Source organism: Ursus arctos, unplaced genomic scaffold (assembly GCF_023065955.2).
Source record: "Ursus arctos isolate Adak ecotype North America unplaced genomic scaffold, UrsArc2.0 scaffold_36, whole genome shotgun sequence".
NCBI lineage: Eukaryota > Metazoa > Chordata > Mammalia > Carnivora > Ursidae > Ursus > Ursus arctos.
In genome coordinates, this window is record NW_026623050.1 from 16,677,564 (window position 1) to 16,695,236 (window position 17,673).

Sequence of the window (17,673 nt, forward strand, 5' to 3'; positions counted from 1 at the left end):
GTATCTCAGAAGTAACTAATCCCGACACAGCAGAATGCGCTGGCTCAGTTTATAATGGCCAGTCTAGCCAGAGTATTTCATCGCAGGTTTCCAGTCATGCCATTGTTTGTCCATCTTATTAGTCAGATGGCTCATTAAGACAGCCAAAATGACAAGCTCTACAGAGCCGCTGGCCCTCTTTGTTTCCTCCTGCACAGATGCTACAACCATAGGTGACACGAACCTCAAACGACAGAGTGACTGGATTTGAAAAATCTTCAAGAGCCACTGCAACAACTTAGCTGCCACTTGCAATATGTTACCATTATCTTTGCTTATTTTATTCCTCTTCAAATTTAGCAGACCATGATACACCTCAACCTGGAAATGTATCCAGACACAGCCAACAAAAGCAGTTATCTTACCGTTATTTACCCAAGTTCCTTAACTTAAAGCTACAGACGGGTTTCTACACTAACGCTCACACTACCAGTATATAAAATCGTTAGCTCTAAGTGACAAAGCTGTGCGTGTCTCTGTACTTTCATATTACAAGGCTTTAAAAAGAGTTTCCACCATTCAGCTTAAAATACCCACGTTGCTAACTTCTGAGCAAAAACAATCACACGAAGAAATCCTTTCTGCCCGAAGTTGTTAGCAGTAACAGAAATACAAGTCATAAGCAGCCGTTAAATTAAGTGTAATCACATCGTGCTGATAAGGAGCCTTTACTCAGCAGAACATTAGTAAGTCCCAGATTTTTCTGGGATTGTCCCGACTCTGGATGCCCTGACGCATTGTCAAGCTCCGTATTTGAGATAAAGTATCCCATTTTCCGATTCTCCGAGGATGACGGTAGACCCTGTCCCCTCTGGTTCTAAAGATTTATTTCAGCTAGCCTCTCAACTGAAGGATAAGTGGCACATGCAATTCTCATAAAAAACATAGTATCACCATCCTAACTTGGGTTTATCAAAACTGCAATTTTCTAAAGTCTGTTTGCTTAGATCTGTGATGTCTCTGTGTAATGTTGCCAGACTCAATCAGGGAGATTTTGATTTCACTCTCATAAAACGTCCGCTTTTTATACCCCATGAGTACCCCAAGTGGGTTCGTAATTACACAGTCTTAATCGAAGGGATACAGATGGAAAAAACAATTATTCCTCATCGCCAGTTCCAATTTTCTAGAAAGACATTTATTTAAGTCTTTAATTCCTGAGTACCTGAAAAAGCAAACAAGGTACAGATAGCTGGAATTTCTCCTATTTTTAGTTTTAGAATGAAACTTTTCCCAACGGCAGTGAAAACAAATAGAAAAATGCTTGCTTTTGTGCTATGAGAGCGAGAAAAGGAAAACCAGTCCTTGAATATTTGCAACAAAAGAACATCACTTGCTACTGGAATTGACAACTGGATTAAAAGGCTGAAGTTTGGAGGTAAAATAATTTTGCTATTCTTTAAATATTTTAGCAGTCTAAAAATACCCTGGGTTGGGGGAAATATACGTAACCCCCCAGCAGTGCACACCACTCAGGGTGACATTCTGCGCACTCCTATTTTGCCACAGTTGGATTTTTTTTCCCCTTCAAATGAAAACCTACAGAAATAAACTCTGAAAAGGATAGATTGTTCCCCCCCCTTCCATCCTCATGTCAATGAAATATTTTGAGTGAACTGTTTTCTGATCACAAAATTTATGTCCAAGTTGTATAGCAAAATCAAGAAGCAGTCATTTAATAGAACATTCTATTAAAAGTTAGCCAAAACCAACTAATAACATCTCAAAAAAAATGCACATATTTCAAAGAATTTTGTTCTCTTCAATAGTTGCATGAGTTTTTTTTTTTTTTCTTTTTCAGGAAAATGTGCAAATATCAAGGTTACCTGGGTCTGCTGGTCACTTCTAGTTTTTGGACTCTTGAAGATGGTGAGTTTTGCTAATGATGCGCGGCTGTTTAAGAACCGGGCGGCTTTTCTGGCAATCACTCTTTGTGTGCCATCTTTTATAAAGGTGCTTCTTGTTGCTAAGAGATCAGTTGCTTAGAGACCAAATCATTAAAAAAAAATATATATGTCAGGGGCCAACATAAATTATAACCAAATTTTGTCATTTCAGCTGGCCCTCTGAATGTTTGGCTTTTGTAATAGATCGTAACGTACCAAGAAAAGCCAATTACTCATCACAAATAGAAAACTGACCATGAGGAGGAGAAAAGATCTGTGTGTACGCTCGCATGGGCAGAGTAATGCCACGGACTCCCTGTGAAGGAGATGCATCGTCGTGAGGCTCTCGGAGACTTTGACTCCCGGGAGGAGGGGCTGGTCCTGGGCACATCCTGGGAACATAGACTTACACTCACACACACACACACACACACACACACACACATGCACACACCTGTCCCAGGCAAACCTGAGCACAGTTTGGAATCTGAAAACATGTGGGGATTGTGGAACCATGGGAGTGGTTTCCAAAGGGAAATGAGGAAAATGTAGGGTGGACATCTGATGTGATCTTAGCCTTCAGCCAGATGTTTTCCTGTTTCAACAACTGCCAGTGCTTCAGGGTGTATGTGCTGCGGGGAGGGGGCCCCGATGCAAATCTGCCTTTTCTCTTCTCCCCTGTCCTCAGCTACAGCACTAACCAGGAGACGGGAGTGTGTCCATCTGGTTAAGTCTGTAAGGTTTGGCTTTGGCGTTCTTCCTCTCCCCCTTCAGGGTGACTCTGCCCACAAAGCCCCTGTCCCCTCAAACTATCACCCAAGTGTTACTCCTCCCAAGGACATTGGCGTTTTAGGACTCCATTTTTAAATGAAAAGCTCTTAGGGGCACCTGAGTGGCTGAGTCGTTAAGCATCTGCCTTTGGCTTAGGGCGTGATCCCAGAGTCCCAGGATCAAGCCCCACATCAGGCTCCTCCGCTGGGAGCCTGCTTCTTCCTCTCCCACTCCCCCTGCTTGTGTTCCCTCTCTCGCTGGCTGTCTTTGTCTCTGTCAAATAAATAAAATCTTTAAAAATAAATAAATAAAGGCTCTTAAATTCCTTTAAATTCCATTCTAAAGGAATGGCGGCATTCCACTCTTCTTAATAGGTTGGATGGGAGATGTTTGGGAGCCAGATAAAGCCGGACACAACCCTTTACTGTAGGACTCTGTAACACAGCCCCTTGTCCACGTCCCCCCCTTCCCCTCCCACCCTTCACAGCTCTCTGGTCTCATCTTGGGTGAGAAGCAGGAAGCAAATTAAAAAAACAAAAGAAGAGGTAAAAAGAGTACCAAGGATCCTAGAGATTTTTTTTGCCTTTACTAGGCTCCAGAATGCTTGTCATCATAGAAGACTTGATGCCTTTGGCTTGATTGTGATACAAATGCCATACAGGAGGCCGCAGCATGAGGGCTGTGGGCTGGGGTGGACGCAGCCAGTGGGAGGGTGGAGTGGTCTGGCTCTCTCTTTAGCTCTGGTCACTGTCAGATTAGCATCCTCCCATCACTCATTTACAGAGTAGCTGTAAGACCCACAACCAGCTTGAATTTATTCAGGAATAGATAGCAGTTTAAAAAAAAATTGCAGCCTATGCAAATGGAAAGGGGCTAATGTTCAGCAGAAGTTCATTACAGGAGGCAATGAAACACTGACTTTCCCCAACCCAAGCTGCTAGTGACACGGACACAGGGCACTTGAGTGTCACAGAATAAACTCAGGTAGACTAAGCATACATTTTCCCTTAAAGTCTTTTCTCTTCTTTCTAGTCTCCCAGATTTCTCTTCATTGCCTATTTTTTTTGAGAGAGAAATGGAAGCAGAAAGGGAAGGGATACGACTGAGGGGAATTATAGGTAGAAACAGGCAAGAGGAATAAAAATGTCCAAACATATAGTCGGTTCTTAGGAAATGCTAGTTAAAGAAATAAAAAGAAGAGGAGGCGGCTAAAGGGGAAAGAGGCCTTGGACTCGACTGTATGTCCCCTGAGGCAGAAGCCACCTCATGCTTTTCTTTCCCCCATTCCAAGTACTTTGTACAGGGCTTTTGCATTTAGAACACAATCAAATGTTTTTGTTAAATTCTAAGTCAAAGGACAAAAAGAGCAGACAGGATGGGCCTGAGGGGGTTGAATTTTGACTTGGCCCTATATTCCCTGTGCCTGGTTCCCTCCAAAGGAGCACAGTCTGTAGACATTTGTATTTTACACCTCAATGCAAAAATAAAAGTCCACCGTTCTTATCCATCCATTCTAGTCTTTATACTCCCTTGGCTCAGATTTGGCTCTCCCCTGCCTTGTGGCCATTTCCTTTGGGTTCTTAACTTCTTCTTCTGAGGCATGCGAGGTCCGCGAGCACCACCCCCCCCCCCCCCCGCCCCACTTCGGTGCCTATCAGGAGGCACCATTCTGGATCCCAGTCCTTGCAAGCTCCAGGCTTTCACCTGCCTGGGTGGAGGTGGGGAAATGCAGTTGTCTATGAAGGATCCACCCAGTTGTCAACACTGTGTGGCTGAAGGAAATAGGCTTGGATCCATAAGGCCTTTGCCTGCAAATGTCCCAACTTTGAAGCTTTGAAAGGAAATTTTTTTGCATGCATATAACTGTTTGTACTAAGGAATGTAGTCGGGTGTCATTTTGGGTCCCGCAGGATGGCAGCTTCCTCACAGGTACGTGGAACCACAGAGTCCCCACACCCTTACCCCACTTCTGCTGGGAAGCTGCCCAGCCAATGCAAGCTCCATCTCCCAATGTCAGGAATTGGGGGGAGCAGCTAGAAATATAGTTGACTCCTACCTCAAGATTAGGAGATGATGCAGTGAGAGACATCAAGCCCTAAGGCATTCTCTGCAGAAGTGGCTGCCACTGCTAGTGCCTTTTGTTGAAGAAACCAGTGTCCCAAACCCACTAACTGAGCACTCAGGGATCCTGATGCCGTCAACTGCCTACTGCCCAGTGGTCAGTAGTTCCTCCAGGACTTGCCTCTCCTGGAGGAAAAGCCAAGATCTCATTTCTAGAAAGGCTCACACAGGACCCTCTTTAGCTAGGATGTAGGCAGGATCCACTCCCACTGTGGGAAGTTCCAGTGTAGTGGCCTGCAACTCTGTTCATATTTCTCCAGGAAATTCCCAGAAGAGGCCTATAGAGGAGCATGACCTGCTAGATAGGGATGGAGGCTGCTTCAAGTGCTCCGTGTCCTCTCAAGGAGAACTTCTGCATGCAGTGTCGTAGATGCTTGACCAGCACTAAACAAGGTTGCTTTTTCTAAGCAACGTTACCTTGCCAGATGCCTTGTGTTAGTGTGTTAGGCAGAAAGCTACTCTTAGAAGCCAGGACACCAGGGGGCAGCAGAGGAAGACCTGCCTTGGAAAAGTCACCTCTAGCTGCCCAGCCCAGGCGTTACTATTAAAGAGTAGCATGTAGGCAGCGAGAGCAGCAAAGCACAACTGCCTCAATCTGAACTCTAGGGTACCTTTGGGAGGCATGAGGTGAAGGGGCAGAAGGTCGGCTGTGTTCCAGGAGACAGCTGCTCAGCCCAGCCAGAGGTATGGCAATCAAGCTTGCCCTTGTGCAATCATGATTGCCTCTCTGGACTCAAAAATCTTTGTCATAGTCCACGGGGACTTCTGGCACGCTAAGGCCTTGAGACACAGAGGCCTGGGTCAATGGCAAACAGACCTCAAGACACATGGTTATAGTTGCCTTCCCTGATCACACCCCCTTCCCTCCCTTACGGTCTTGCCTCCTGTTTGCAGTGATGGAGGCCTTAAGACATCACATTTCATCCTCCCTTTTTGGCACATCATCACAGCCCTTCTCAGCAAAAATTTTTCTAAACATCTTTCTCCCCCATCCAGATTGTATGCCAGCTTTGTGGGGTATACACCTATCCATGTGCACACCCACCAGTTCTCCAATAATTGCCTAAAGAGCAAGGCCAGACACAGTGTATCACTTGGGTGCTTGGGAAAGACTTGTTCTTGCACCTGTCACCAGCAATAGACCTGATCCAGCTATCCAGGAAAATTTACCTGTAACAACTCTGTCCCTTCCCTCATGCTGGAACACCCCTTTCTCTCCACCCCTGCCACAGAAAATGTGGCTTCCACCCACACCAAATTCCCAATGCTGTGGTCATACCAACACTCTGGCAGCTAGCTTGCCATTCGGGGAGCTACAGCAACCCTTCAAAGGCAGGAAGGCCTTTGAAATGCCTTGCTCTGACATGTTGAAGACCACAATGAAGAGTCCACCAACCACTGCTCACTCCAGAGCAAGCACATGTGTCCAACTCATTTTGTTATCAGACATTCATTCAAGGCAGGGAGTTCTTGGACTGCAATTTGTGTGATAACGTAACAAAAGAGTACAGCCTAATAAGCATCACCACGCATTCCTATTTTCCTGCTTTGCTTGAACAAAGAACCATGATGTTCTTCTCATACATTGTCTGACCCTGGTTGACCCTAAATTCATAATTCACCTCTAGTCACTGCCTTTGATAGCTTACAGATATTAATTATATCCATCTGTTAGGTAGTTTACTGAGGAAAGACTGGAGAGAGGGATGGGCAATAAGAAAATGATGTGGTGGGGGAAATGGAAGCAAACAGAAGCCAAGGGGCCTCTTGAACTTCACAAAGTGATGTGTCCCCCACAAGGTACATATGTTAATATCCACACTGAACAAATTCCACAGTAACCTACTGACTCTGAAATCTTGTAATCCTCCAGAGAAAAAATTGTGGAGAATTACTAATTGAAACACAATTATAAGCCAACAATACTTTTTCATCAAAGTGCAGTTAAACTGAGCAAAATTCTCATCAACTAGTCTCCATCCTCCTGTCTCTTCTCTGACCTGCCTCTGAGTCAGTCTTTCCCTTTCTCCTTCCTCTCTCTACCTGTACATCCCACCAGCCACCTCTCATCTGCAGGGAAGCACCCTCCTTCCCACCCCTCCAGACACCATTGCTCAAGCCTAGGACAGACACACATCTTTTAAGTGATGTGGGCTAAGATAAAGGCCAAGAAGCCCTAAACTAACTGCTCTGTCTTGAGGCACTTGTTTTGTTGGGGTTTTTTTCCCTTCGAAGGTTACTTCCTGTCTGAACCACAACCTTCAACCAGAGGGTACAAAGTGCTTCTTATTTCACTCAACACATCACATCTTGAGGCCACATGTGTCCTGATTATAGTGGATATGTCCAAAGCCCACTGCGTAAGGGCCCCAGTCCTTTGATAGCTTAAGGGAACCTTCCTCAAGAAGAGCAAATGTTTTCATGTTGTGTGTGCTCCAAACATCATTGCCTCCTCCCCATTCAGGGTTTCCCAACTGTTTTCATTCTGCAGGGGATTTGCTGATTTGTAAGCATGGAGCAGACAAGCAGTGGAAGGTTGATGAAAATCACCCAGAAGAAAATAAAAGGCAAGGATACGTGCACAGGAGAGACATTGGCTGACGCACAAGCAAGAAGTGGACCCCTCATGCCCATGACATCGTGAGAGAGGTAAGCTGTGGCAGATTCAGAATACACCTCTAGGAGGCCTCTAGAGGGGACAGGAGGTGCTGTTCCAGTCTTGCTGAGGATGATTCCAGCAGGAAAAGCTTCAATTCATCCTACCTATCATTTCTATCCATGGGGTGCTATTGATAGAGGGCAGGATGGACAAGAGTGGGGCTTGCCACCGTGTGCTCCTCCTATCCATAACTCAACCAAACAAAATGTAGACCTTTGGCATGAGCTAGAAAATTTATCATCTTTCTTTCCTTAACCATCCTGTCCTTTCCAGTCCCCTAGACTAATTCCAATCGAAGTAATGGGAAATGTGTTCCTCAAGATGAAGGAAAAAACAACCAAGACTTTGGCCAAGAGAGAAAGCAGCATGCAACCCATCAACCAGCATGATTGTTTCCAAGAGGTACTTTATTTTTTTTTTTAAGATTTTATTTATTTATTCGACAGAGATAGAGACAACCAGCGAGAGAGGGAACACAAGCAGGGGGAGTGGGAGAGGAAGAAGCAGGCTCATAGCGGAAGAGCCTGATGTGGGGCTCGATCCCAGATCGCCGGGATCACGCCCTGAGCTGAAGGCAGACGCTTAACCGCTATGCCACCCAGGCGCCCCAGCCAAGAGGTATTTTAAAGCAAGGTGAACCCTGATGTGCCATGTTTTTTGTCAAATCAGGGCAGGTGTGTTTTGAGTCAACCAGGAAAACTGAGCCCACTTGAACTGGGGGCTTCTTCTAGTGCCAGTTCCTTGAGGAGGTTGTGAGCCTCCTCTCTGGTTCCCAGGCAGCTGTAGCCAAGACATCGGTATCACGGCTCTGCAGAAGGGGTCTGTTCCCACACGGAGCCCCCGGCCCCTGGCCCCTCCTCCTCTCCCTGACTCTCCCCTGGCCAGGTCTCCACCCTACTCTCAAATGGCCCCTTTCCCCCAGGCATTCAGTTAAAACTACCAAAGTCATATTAAACAGACTCCTGATTCTCTCCAGTGATTCAGGGCCATAGCTATGTTGAAGGAAACAGAAGCACCGGCTTCTCGATGTCCAACCCAAAGCAGGTCCAGATCACCAGCTGATTTTATGGGCAACTTACAGGAAATTCCAACTTCTGTGCATCTTGGGAGGTGGGGTGTGAATTGAAGGTGGAATGTTAAGAAGTTCAGTGCTTCAGCAAAATAGTCCGGGGTTGACTAGATTTGATATACGTAAGCTAACAAGTATTATTGGAGTAAAATGTAAGTAATAGCTGCTTTCACATAATAATTAAAAGCACCGTGAATTTGACAACTCCTCTTCAGGCACTGAAGTCTATTTTTCCCCAGCCTATCTCCCCTAAAAATTCATGAACCTCTCAAGAGTAAGGACCATGTCTTACTCATCTTCCTATCCCTGGGCTGCTGCTGCCTATAGCACTCCATAGTTGGGCAGTGATTTTTAAAAGAACGAAACTCCTTACCCTTTGCCTCTTGCCCCCAGCCCCTGCCTCCCCCGGTCTTCCTCAGATCCTGACAACTGAGCTATACCTGAGCAGGCAGTCCTGCCCCATTCCCAGACCAGTCATGTCTTGAGACAAGAATTCTAACTCTCATTCAGGCAGCCACAGCTCTGCCCACCGTCTACTGTGGTACCAACTCACTGGCCACCGCCAGTAGTCTAATTTGGTTCTCGGCACCCCGGAGCTGACCCGTTGTGTTCCACAGCTGCTACTCAAGTCACAGATTCTCCACATCCCGTATCCCTGGGGATTCTCCTGCTGAAACTGTGATTCGTGCACCTAAGCTTCACCACTGGGTATCCAGGGGCACTGCACTGGACCTCTTCTGCTTGTTCTGGGCCAGCTGTCCAGTGAGCACTCCAGCTCTGCCTCGTCACCCTGCCGCATTGCCCCTGCAGCCCACTACAGAGACGGCTGAAGTTCCCTTATCCCCTCAGCCTGCTCTGCTTTTATTCCCTACCCTCTGCCCCCACCTTCTGTCCCACTCCCTGGACACAGAGGTCCTGATATGAACCCCTGGCCCCACAGCTCACTTCCTGTTAGACTGCTTTCAGTGGTGACAGCTGCCTCTCTGCCCTAGGCCTGGTCTCTGCTTTGCCCCTCCGATGGCACACCTCCACCTTCATTTCGTGAACCCCTGGTACTAACCATTTGTTTAAAACGAGAGAGGAGATTGCTGTGCCCTTTGCCCTCCCAGCTGGCCCTCCAGTTAGTGCACCATTTGTCCACTGCTGATGAGAGGCTCCTGCTGTCTCCCAGCCCTCCTTGCCAACCTTCAGCACAGCAAAAGGATCTGCAATATGGTGGTAATAGCCACACACACACACACCCCCAACACACACTTGTATTCCAGCTTTCTTCTTGCACTGCCAAGAGAAATGGAAGGTGAACTAAGCCACAGGGGTTATTCTGAAATGAGTTTACTTCTATACAACAAGAGTTTTTGATTACTTAACATTTTTCATGGAAGGAGGGGAACTGGGTATAGATAGATCTCTGAGAACCACACATGCTGAAATTATCTGGGACAGTCCCACTTTCCTAGCATTTTATTCTTTTCAATGAAGGGCATTTATTTTATGCTTTTACTAAATATACATTATGTCTATATTTCAAATGCCTTGTTAGACTTCATACACATTTTCAAAAACATTTTAAAAGAATTCCTTCTCAAATCATGAATTTGGGAAAAGGGGAACCCTGGTTGAGTAGGTGACCAGGTCACTGCTTGTGCAGTTCTCGGGATGGTACTGGGCACAGAGCAGCTCTCCCAGGGGGACCCTGTCCTGGAGCCCTGCCTCAGGCTTCATGTTCCAAGAGTCATGCTTTCATCAACAAAGGTGTGAATTTGGTTCTGCTCGTCATCTTTCTTGGCTTCTTCCCACAAAAGGCTGCAAACCACTATCCTATCTCTAGCTGGGTGGGTACTTTGGGACCCTATGCAATGCTTTGAGGGCAGATTTGCCTTGCAAAACTCTCAGCTGCCGACTGTGCCTCACCCCACCCCACCTTTTTTGACCACTCTCCTCAGACAGCCAGGATAAAATCCCTGGGCATCCTCCCCAGCCCTTGCCAGAAAACTTTCCTGAGTCATTCATCTCTTCTTATAAATGGAAGGAAACACTCTCACCTTCTCTAGAGCTATTTGTGTTTTAAGCCTTTTTCCAGTGAATCAAAGAATGAAAGCTTGTCCCATTGAAGGAATTTTAGCATTGATCTTCAGGAGGCTGTAGGAGATGGGGGAGGCTTTCTTCCATTACTCCAGTATCCTACACACACTCCTGCTGCCAGACCCAGCAGAAGCTGGTGAGGGTCAAACATGCAACAGCCCTCACATCCTTCCAACCATGCCCCTTCCCCACCACTGAACTTCAGGCCCACTAGTGGGTGAGTGGAGGGCAGACAGCAGGTGTAAGACTGAGGCTGAGTTGCAAAACCATCTTTTAAAGGCCATCTTCCTTGGCTGGTCCCAGCCTATATGGGTCTGCATTCCCCTTATTCCTCAGAGTTTCTGTTTACTTCACATTCCTACTCAGTTTCCTAGGAGCCACCTGGGAATGAGGCAATGTGTTTCCCTTAGCACAGTGCCTGGCACATAGTAAGCACTCAGTAAGTATTAGCTATTAATAATAAAAAGAATAAATCCAGAATGGGATCCATGAGATGCTTGCATAAAAGCTGCGAGGAGTGGTCAAAGGGCTGAGACAGTGGTAGGCAGCTACATTCTCAGCACATGGTAGACTATTCATTTGATGTTTCTGAACTGGAGGGAGTTTCACTTCTTTAAAGTGGAAAAAGAAAGCCTGTTGGCCAAATGACAATGATAAGAACTCCTTATTCCTAAATCTCCAGGAGAGTTAAAGAAAGGTTTTTCATGCAATAGCTAAACGTCCTACTCAATGCCCAAGATGGAGATTTAGGACCAAAACACTACTCATCTTGCCTTCTGTTTTGGCTGTGAGAATTCCAATTGGCCAGGTGATGTAGACAACTTTCAAAGGACCTGGCACCTTCTACAGAAGGAGGTGAGGCTAGTGAGGTGTGTTAAACCAATTACACAAGCAATATTTGCAAGATTCGCACCTAAAGCCAGGGAACAGAAAGAGAAACAGCTGAGGTTCTGTCTTCAGAATCCAGAACTAATATTGCTACCTTAAAGCGCGGGATTACAGCATCGCTGTTTCCCCTCACCCATCCCCTGTCATGTTACTTTGCGCAGAGGGATTGGAATTTTACCTCCATTTCCTGAGACTCTGGACTTCCAACTGGTCCTCTAGCAGTGCCTTGACTTCTAAACTGCTTAGCTGGGGCAGAGGCTTGTATCCTACCCCTAAGACTTGCCATGCTTCTTGCCCTGAGGGCTAGAGCCCAGCACCTAGGTGCAGATGGTACCCGCTTCACTTTGAACATCCACAGGGCCCCACAGCGTTGTCCCCAAGCTCTAGATTGAATGCCCTTGGATAGGACACTAGTTACCCTTCTCTTCCCTCCCCTGGCCCCCAGATTATGTATCATTTTTAGTCCCAGCATGCCTTGTGATTGAGCCAGCCTAAATTTGGCAGAAAACTAGGTTGGAGACAGATTATAAAAACCTTGGAAGTGAAGGTATGGAATCAGGGGTGGGGACACTGAAGGTTTTTAAGCAAGGAATTCATATGATCAGAGCTCTGCTTCAGGCAGTGGTGATGGGAAAGGTGGATTGGAATGGGGAGAGCCTAAAGGTGGAAAGACTGGCTCATGGATCCAGGTAGCTTCCCCTCCAGGTGGACAGGAGGGGACCAATGTGAGAGATGGTTCAGAACTCATATGGATTTGAGGAAGGGTAGGGGAAAGGAAAGTAATTATTACATCAACTGGACAATTGCAAAACCATCTTTTGAATGCTGTCTTCCCTGGCTGAACCCAGCCCTTCTGAGCCCATACTCCCCTAACTCCTCAGAGTTTCTAACTTGAGGTTCTTGCTCAGTTTCCCCAGAATCACCTGGGAATGAGGCAAATGCACTTTAGAGGGAAATGTTCATGCTAATAAGAAATGGGCAAAAGAACCAAGATTTAATGAGTGCTTATTACAGAATGAGTGTTGGTAGCATTCATGGAACAGGCAAAAAAAAAAAAAAAAAAAAAAAAAGGACCTTGCTTCAAAAGCTACACAGAGAAGTGTAGAGCCAGGATTCTAATCTAGGGGCGTGACCCAAAGTCCTTGCCCTTTGCACTACAGAGTGTTTCTCTAGAGAAGCCAAAAGGAGAAGCAAAATAGAGGGTAGAAAATGGCTTTGAATATGTCAAGGGGCTGGCAGGATGGGCAGAGCAAAGCCAGCAGTTCGAACTGTGAGCACAGAGATCTGGAAATAGATCAGGACCAGAGATAACGAATCTGGGAGTCAGTTGCGTGGCCATTACAATGGAAACTCCGGGACACATCAAATCTCCAACACAGAAGGTACAGATCAGGGAAGAAAGCTCAGGCCTGAGCCCTGAGGGATACCCTTGGTTTAGGAACTAATAAAGAAACAGAAAAAAAGCCATCAGAGTAGAGGGAAAACCAGGAAAGGGCCATTTAACTGGAGTCCAAGGAGGACCGTGTAAAAACAGGGAAGAGAAACCATCAGCTTAGAACACTTGACACTGAAAAATAAGTTAAAAAACAAACAAATAACAACAAACAAACAAGAAAAGGCCAGCAGCTTCAGCAAGGAACACACTGGTGCTCTCCATCAATCAGATCTAGTCAGATGGCGAGCAGAGGAGCCACTGAGACAACAAGTGTGGACTCTTCTTTCAAGAAATTTGGCAGTAAGAGAGGAGAGGTATTGGAAAAGGTGGGCAGGGTGGAGGACCTCTTTGGACCAGTCTAACAACTGAATTGCACAGACTTCTTGATCACTCAATTCTTAATCCGTGCCATGCTCAGAAAAGAGAAACCATCCCCAACCAGATTATGTATTGCCCTTGCACAGAACACACCTTCATTTAACAGTTCTGTAACACCTCCTTTCAACCCCAACTCCTCGATAGTAATTCTGCCACAATCACTGGCCTCTAAAGGTGGCTACTTTCCAAGACAATGCTGGGATCTGGGAGATTGTCTTGCTCAGCTCTCTATGCAGCAGTGGGATAGGCGCAAGCTGGCCAGGGGTCTTCTAGATCCAAAAATCCCGTAGAAAGCTTTGAGCATTTTCATAACCTGGCAAATCATATCTAACTTTCACAGATTAGCCTGTTCCTTGGCCTCTGCCTATTTCTTCTGCCTTTGATTGGAGAGGGGGCTGTCTAGAGAGAATGACATTAAAAGTCAAAGGGGAAGCTCCCTCTACTTGGGACCATGTGTACAGGAGCCAAGTAGGAGTGAAATCCAACCCCTGCCTCCTTGCCAGGTTTTGTATCCCTCCAGGGGGGACACCTTTTTCTAAATTGCACAAAGGAGTGTGGGCTAGTGGAGGCCTGTCTAAACATTTATGCTAGGAGGAGGACTAGGGTCCTTCTACATGGGTGGAGAGCAGCTCTCTCCTCAAGAGAAGCCATTTTCTCTGATGGGGACCCTTCAGTGACCACAGGCCCAGTCCCCAGAGACCAGGCGCTCCAGTTCTCTGCCCAGCATTGAGGGGCTTGTGGGAAGAGCTGGGAGTCAGTGCTCCACAGGTCATGGTGGTCTTGAGTAGAAAGGTCTACCTCCAGAAAGAACCCTGGATAACACAGGAAAGGGGGCCCAGATGATGTGCTGAGTTGTGGGAACAAGCCTGGTGCTAAGAGTGTAAACTGCAGAATTTGCCCAAATTATTTTAAACAGAAAATTATCAAGTCTGAGCTACCTGCTCCTCTTGAATGAGACTGATGAGACCAGACTTTAAGAGGTTAAATCATGTGAAAACCCTTACTTTTAAATGGAACTACATTTAGTCAAGAACCACTTGTGTAGGATATGTCTTCAAATATTATTGCCATTTGCCAGAGAAAATGTGCTTTAATTCCTTGATGCCAAAGAATGTCTGATACGTTGTATAATGAAACTAGAATAATTGAACCGCTTGTTCATTACAAAGCTCTCTAGCCAAATACTCTAAATTCTTCAGCGTCCGAGTGGGCTTGCAGTGAATTAACAACGTTCTTTTCTTAAAAAAAAAATAATAATAATTTTGAGGTAGGACACAATATTTACAAAAGAATTTTTTGTGAAGCGTTACTAAATGCTTTTTATTCCCAGAAGGATCGTGCATTATTCTTTGTTGCTAATGCCAGGGTGATTCAGAAGGACAAGTGAACCGTTAGCCAAAGCATTAAGCAAGAGTCCAGACCAGCTTTACTCTGGCCGTTTTTCTCTCAGTTCCCACCAGGGATCTTCCCCTAACCTACTGCCCCTCTCTCCTGGAGTTCCCACCAAATGGCCTTGCCTCCCGGTAACCAAAACATCAATTCTGCTACCTCCACCCCCCCAACTTCCATAAGCTGGGGAGCCCTATAAAGGAAGAGACTGTGTGGTATTAACATCCTGGTCCTCAAAAGCATGCAACAGAGTACTTCACACCTAGGAGGCCCTCAGGAAGGCATTGATGTTGGGTATAGAGAGCTAGAGTTAAGTGAGAGACTGGAATAAAAATGGAAAAAAGTCCAAACTCAGCCAGACTGATGCCTCCTCCATCCCTTTGAACTTGACTGAGGCAGTCAACTTCTTTGTGTTTCTGGGAAGATTAAATGAGGTACCAGCAAGTCAGGACTGTTTTGGGAAAGAAATCTGGCCCTGTCATGGATCACAAAGCTCTTGGCAGCAGGGGAGTTTGGGGAGTGGAGAGAAGAGTGAGAAAAGAGAGAAGTGACTCAGTAAAACGTGGCCAAAACGACCAAGGCAGGTATAAGGATGTTTGAAGGTGTGTGGGAGCATTTTAAAGATCACAGACAGGTTGAGTTTGAGGCCAACCAAGGAAAGGCCCCTGGATTTCAGGAAGTTGCTTCTAGATTTTTCCATTGTTTCCAGAGAGGTGAGGCTAGAAGCCAGACAGCAGAGTCTAAGAGGAGCTTGGGAGGATGGGAGGCAGCAGGGCAAAGACCACATTTCCAGAGCAGTAGGGGATAAAAGCTAGGAGGGGGGTCTGTGTCAGACTGGGGCTGGGGGAGGGGGCAGATCCTGGAGTTCATTTTACAGCAAACCTCTGGGTAGGGGTTATGGTAGAAAGGGCCTTGAGAGAAAGAACCTGAGGAGCAGAAGTGAAGTACATTCTTCCTCTGAGATTGGAGGATTTGAACAGAAAAGAATGGATGTAGATTTGACGTGCTTTCATGAGTACCCCTCTTCCAAGTCAAGATGGCACACACTATCACCTCTAAACTAGTGATCCTTGGGGCCAATCCATGGACCAGTGTCCTTCCATGGTAAACTTCTCACTGAATTGAGGTTCTTTTTATATTGATCTCAATTCAGTGTGAAGGACTGTCCTTTATTCTGAGATTATATCCTCTTCACTTTTTTGATTCTTTGCTGAACGTGAAACAATGATAGTAGATCAGAGTTTGGTTTTTCCCTCCATGTCTTTACTTAGCAAAAGAAAACAATGCTGTTCCTTGTGAGTCCTCCCTCTGCCATCACCACCATTTATTTTTCATGTTCCTGTTTGTGAAATAAATTATTGAGAACATTATTCTGAAACTAATGTTTATATGCCTCCAAAATATAGTTTTAGAAGACAGTTATTTTAAATGAACTATTTTTGGGCACCCAAGAAAAGACGTTTCTGATTTTGTCTCCCTGGTTAGGACTTACAACCTCATGCCAGTGTATCAGTTGAATTGAGAATTACTTCCTTTGAGGATCACCATAAAGATAAGTGGAAAACCAAGTCTTTTCGACTCAACGATTTCCAAAAGGACCAGGTGACAACTTTGGTGTACACCTCCCTCCAGAGACACAAATGAACAGGTTTGTGGGGGAAACCCAGGTCATGCAGCCCTGGGATCCCAGACCTTTAGGCCCGGAAAGAGCTTTAGAATTTGTTTGTTCATCTCCCCACAGGCAAGCCTCAAGCCAAATAATAGCAGACTTGGCCCAGCATGCTTGGCCTATGGGGTGGTACATAGAGAGCCATTTTCTCCTTTGTAATAATGGCTGTTGCCTCAAATGTTTAATGCCTTCCTGATTGTATCACTCAGAACTGATGCTGCAGCCCCTTAGTCCCCCCGCCCCCACCACCACCAATGGACTTCTTTTCCAATGACCCAGGGGTCAGTTCCAAGGCCCAGGCTTTCATAGTCCACCTCAACCTCCACGATTTCAACAAGGCTTTCCTGCAAACGTCTCCTCTGCCAGCTCCATCTCTCACCCCTCTGTTCATTGCCCACCCCAGAAGTGACATCTTGTTTTTAGTGAACCAGACCTTGTGGGAATCCCAGTTTTACCAATTAGCACTAACATTTTCATAGTAGCGTTTGAGGCTGAAAGATCAGGAATTACGAACAAGAATACCTCCAGGGCTGGTGAGACCTAGCAGTCACCTTATGCCGTGACTATAAGGGACATTGTGGACAGGGTGCGTGGGAGCATGAGAACAGGGAACAATTTGGGTCACTCTGAGGAATGAGGGGGAGGACCCAGGAAAGCTTCACAGAGAAGACATTTGAGCTGGGCCTTGAAGAATGATTTCGAGGCAGAGAAAGGATCTTCTAAACCCAGCTCCTTGCCTCTAGTCATAGTACTGACCTCAGAGAGCAAAGCAGGAGCTGGAGAGGAGAATTGCGTAAGGAGACAGGGAGGACCCACGAGCTGGGATGCAGCTACTCTTTGGGGTAGCATAGAATCAAATGGTCCTTCCCTACTGATTTGGGTTATGCCCCAGCTGATCGTATAAGGTTATCTGTCCACTGACTATAAGCTGAGATTTAATGCCCTAATGACATTTAAGTTACTTTGTATTTTTGGCTTATTTATCATTTTTAGAACTTATAGAATAATTCAAACTTTTATGGAGCCTACGCCATGAAAAATTAAGTGTAAGAAATTACTGTTTCAATTGTTATATTGACAAAATACATTGACATCTCACTACCCTTTATGGCCTTGATTGATGATTAAAAGTAATGATATAACTACTTCATGCTGCATGCTATGATAAGGCGTTTAGCGGGAGATGTGTCATAAGCCTGTGTTTTTAAAAGTTGATATGTATCATTGAAATTAACATAAAGGAATCCAGAAACATTCTTTGTGGAAAGATCAGGTGGGAATCAGGAA

The 17,673-nt window shown here is 45.8% G+C and overlaps 1 long non-coding RNA gene across 1 annotated transcript; it reads left to right on the plus strand.

Moving 5' to 3' along the window:
• Positions 1–1,837: 1,837 nt before the first annotated feature.
• LOC123002080 (uncharacterized) lies at positions 1,838–16,378 on the plus strand. Its single transcript, XR_006411596.3, has 4 exons — positions 1,838–1,908; positions 7,309–7,466; positions 7,750–7,878; positions 16,203–16,378. It is a non-coding gene; the product is annotated as an uncharacterized LOC123002080 (long non-coding RNA).
• The last annotated feature ends 1,295 nt before the right edge of the window (positions 16,379–17,673 follow it).